Genomic DNA, 5,030 nt, shown 5'->3' with positions numbered 1-5,030 from the left:
AAAGAATTGTTACCCTGTTTGCTTTTCAATTTCCGCGCAGTTTTCCTTGTCATTCTTGTTGACCATCGCTAATTGAATACGCCTCTTTTATAATCAAAATGCTTGGTATTAATGAGGTTGTGTCTTTAAGAGTGCTTCATGTCATATTTTGATGTATCTTTGACACCTGTTATCCCCGTGTGTGTGTGTGTGTGTGTGCGCGCGCGCGCGCCTGTGTGTGTGCGTTCGTGCACGCGTGTGTGTGAATAATTTACTGGGACTTGCGTTAACTGTTCTATACAACCATGATCCTTCACATGTAAGCCGGTGCGATTTGTCAGCATGGATTGGGGGGGGATATAAAAGGGAAGTCTAACATAACCCAGCGAAACCAAGATGGCACTTGATTTACAAGAAATGTTTGCTCGGATGTAAATGGCAGAAACATTGACATGTTTCTTTCAAGTTCATTCAAACAAATTTTGTCACAATTGAAATGCACTTAGATGAAAAAAATGAGATGCAAAGTGATCTGATACAAGATCGAGGTTGTAAATTTATGGCACCTGACACTCTTAACCGTAATAACAAGTTTGTTGAAACGTTTTATGTGACACATAGGCAAAAAGAAAAAAAAGAAAGAGAGAGAGAAGACACAAAACAGGCGTGACTGACTGAAGTCTATACTGATGTTGTGCAACACCCTTCAATCCATCCATCCATTGAAAATAATACCTTTTGTTTTGTTTGAGCTTTATTTTACTCCTCGCTGTTATCACCAGACGAGCGCTGTGGGCACACCTTCAACATATGTTCACAAAAGCCGGAAGTAAGATTCATTCTGAAAAAGATAAGCGAAGAGAAGGTTTTTTAGTTCTTGTTGTGTACGAAACACTCTCCCCACGGCATTGTTAACAATTACCCGATCACCGCTACTACATGTGCACACGCCAAGGGCAATTGAATACCAGTTGGTCTAGCATGTACACGTACCAAAAGAAATGACGGCCCCAGACTGCACTAAGAAGAGACAGAAAAAAGATCAGCGGAAACTGGGCTTCAGGTGCAATGCACTTTGCTTGAACTGTGCTTCCTTTGGAGAATAAAACCTATGTCTATGTAGAAATTTCCGTTTCTGCCCAACGGAAACGGAAACTTCTGTAAATTAATATATTGACATGTCGGTTAGAGGCCTGGAGAAAACTGCACTGAAGTTGAACCACTAGATGAGTTTCGAGTTTCTGACCTACTTGAAACTGAGGAAGTGAGTGGGACAATGGTAATTGCTAAGTATTGACATGTAGTAATTGTAGTAATTTTCTTCAGCCTCATTCTTTGGGTTTCTTGACGCTTATAATCAATCAAACCCAAGATATACATCATGATATTAAACAGGCTTGTGTTACTATAGATTAAATCACGCCCATTTGCTCGCAGTATTAGATTTCTATTATGTGCAAGCATATCTGTGCATATACATGTATATCTACTATCAAATATAAAAAATAATCAGTGGCGGGGGTGACAGGGGGGTCCTGACCCCCCCCCCCCCCCCCTTCGGATTCTGAAAAAAATCACACCAATGGTCCCCTCTTGAAATTAGAATTTTGACTAGCTGTACCAAATGGCACTGTTCGCCCTTTAAAATACCAAAATTTTCGGGGCCCTTCAGCGGGTCCCAAACCCCACACCAAAGAGATAGGAAGGGAGGGTCGGCTTGGCATCTGCGACCCCCCCCCCCCCCCCCCCCCCACTTTAAATAATCCTGGATCTTCCCTTTGCGCTTTATTTGAAAACACACTGAGTAATGACTCTTCAAGCGATGACCATTTCTGCTGTTGTTTCACAGCATTGGTAGTGCTCACCAACTACAATGCACTGCAGTCTCAAGTATCGTGGAAAAGAATAGCCTACTGTGACAGAGAGAAAGATGGTTCGCTCCTCTACTGCAATAAATTTGAAAAGGTTTGAAATAAAAAAGCTCTCTAGGGAGGGAACGATAACTACATTTTTTTAAACTTTATTAGAAGTTCTTAAATGTTAGATTTTTTTCTCTCACAGCACTTATTTTGGCATTTTATCTCTGCGTGAATGATAAAATAAAAATGAAATAAAATGATTCTTCAATAACGGCATTTTCTCGCACGTCATAAGGCATAATTTTAATTTAATCCTTTGAATTGAAAAAAAATGCCAATAATCTAATCGTCCTTCTTATCAAACTGCAGTAGTTGTTTTTCATTCTTGGCAGGCGTGGCACATCTGACACCAATGTTCCCGTGTTTACTGCCTCCTTTTTCACTTTGAGCAGCAACAAGACCAAATAGGTCTTGTTTAATTGGGCAGATATACATGAATATTTGAAATATATAATTTCAATTTGTCGTTGCAGTCTATTACGGCACATCGGGGAAACGAACGTGTACCTGTAGATAAAGTTAATAAAGGTTAGAAAAGTGTTATATTTTTCATACAAAAAATGATTGATGAATCAATGGATGAAAGAAGATAAGAATAGACATCTGTTTGATTAACAAAACTGCATCACCAATTCCCATCCTCTATTTAAGAAAATATTACAATTCCTTAATATCTCGGACAAAAAAGTTTTCGATAAAAATATATAATATGTAATATATTTCAGTAACTACCCTTGCATCACATCGCGATTGCCCTTCAATTAATTTATTATCCCTTTTCGTAGTCTCATCACAACACATCGTTACTATCCTTTTACTAGGACATTCGTGGTATTCATTCGTTCTTCAAATATTACATTTATCTCTCACGTTCATTTTCTTATTTTCATTATCGATTCTGCCTCCGATTCACACTCTATAAACGACATTCTTGATTTTTTTCAATATTGAAACGTTTACTGGATTCTTTGGTGGCGCATAATAATATTTCAGTTCTGGCATTTATTTTAGACCTGCCTTTGTATTCCGTGATACACAGTTACGTTGTCAAGTGAGACATTCGTTAAGAATTGCTTAAACGGGGTGTAAGAAAAATGTAAAATTATGTCAGGAATTGTCATAAGTTTCATAACGCCATGCATGGTGTTGTAACTTTTCATAAGCATGTCACATTAAAGAAATGACTGGAAGGGCTTTTCTTTTCAAAAAATCGGTTAAATTAGCCTTTCTCCTCTGATGGCAGTTTATTATTATGTAGTTTCATAGATATCGCGCGATCATGGCGTAATCACAGGTAATAATCTAATAACGGTGTTTTATATCGCGCCCGTTTATAAACACAACTTCAACAAAAAGCGTCCGGAGAAACAAAAGATTGCGACGGTGCATTGCTCTGCCCCATGCATGTTGCCCGCTTCTCCAGGACCGCTGGCGCTTCCCGCACAATACCAGCAAAATTTTCGCCCAAATTTTCCTAATCCGATTACTTCTCGTGAAAATAGTGACAACTTGGAAGAAAGCATTACCACAAAATCGACTGCCTTGCTGTCCCCGCGGGCTTTACACGTCAATCATCGTTTCCCTCCAATCAGAATTTAACATCGGTGGCAAGTAACTTGATCATTTATTCTTAAGAGAATAAGACTATGTCTCCTCAGCTGGTCTCTAAATTCGATAGAAAATATTTTAGAAATATGAAAAGTGTTAAATGGTTATTAATGAGGTGCTATGTATATGACTGGATACTCGGAGAAAATAGTCGGAGGAAATCGAAATAACAAATACACAAGTAGCTAAAGCAGTACCCGTCCATTACCGGATCAAAAGGGCGACAAATGTTACCCGGCCATGCAACGAATCTGCACAGCATCTGATCCAAGTGGTCTTAATAGGAAATCCTCATATTATACCTAAGCAAGACTTCCAACTTTTGTCTTGCTGCTGTCTAGATCCCCTATAAATCTAAATTGGGTATTTAGCTCTTATAATTTTTTTTCAATTACAATATTTGGAAAAAAACTGTTGCATATGTTTCCAAGTAAATGAAAAGTGAATGTAAATCAAAAAGCTAATAGATAAATATTTTCAATGAATGAACGACCTACTTCTTTTATATTTCCAACCTCATTTTCAAAAAAAAAAAAAAAAAGATACGATGCTGAATGCTGAATGCAACTGAAGAACTTACTAATTATATATATTATTATAAGAAGACTACAGAATTTATAATTATAAATGAAAATCATAATAATAATAATCAAAATAAAACACAGGGCGGGCAACAACAGCTACGGTGTTTACGGGTCGAAAAGCAAACAGGTACTCCGCGTATCGATAAGTATTTGATCTCCGCAGTTCATTTTACATTGTGTCCTGTCAACCAAACATCGCGGATGACCAAACATAAAAGCAACACATAGGGCCCAGAAAGCTCGCTCAAAGGGCGGAGAAAGACCCCGCAAAGAAACCTGCAAGGAATCGGCCCCTGAAGATAATCTGCCCGCGAATTCAATCTGAATGCCTCTCTATTGTCGAACCAATGATGCCCCGTTATGTTGTTTGATTTTCAATTCATAGATTGAATAAGAGGTATTTTCTGCTCGAGCAATGGACCGCTCACGGCTGTTCCTTTAGTGTGGGGGACCAATAAAACCAACCCACCTCGTCTTTATCTGTTTGATCAACAACAGATCCGAAGGGTGATCTAGCTAGTGCGTGCTTTGGGGAGGAATTTGGTCAGAAAGGTGGCAACAAATTGCACTGACATATAACCCCGGTGACAAATTTCTTTCGGATGTTATCAAATGGCAGAGTGAGAATTCTGAATCGGTTGTTTTTCCTTATTTCGCCTTTCCCATATCTTTTAATGGAATCGAAGAAAAGAAACAAACTTGCAAAAACATGGAGCTTATAGCACAATGCAAAATATTCCTCTTCAAACAGCCTCCAATTGCTTTTATTCCACTAAGTGGATAGAATTATCACATTTGTATTATGAATGCGTCAATTTGTTGATTTCTCCATCTGCCGTTGAAGTTTGTTAGGTGACATCCTTGCTGTCCTGTTTTGTCCGAAATGCCTCGGCCACGTGGTTTGTCTCATGTTTGGTGCCAAGCGCTGCCACGCCTGTCA

Source organism: Lingula anatina, chromosome 1, assembly GCF_051362555.1.
Source record: "Lingula anatina isolate TDL-2025a chromosome 1, LinAna3.0, whole genome shotgun sequence".
Taxonomy (NCBI): Eukaryota; Metazoa; Brachiopoda; class Lingulata; order Lingulida; family Lingulidae; genus Lingula; species Lingula anatina.
Note: the sequence above shows the minus strand (reverse complement) of the source record.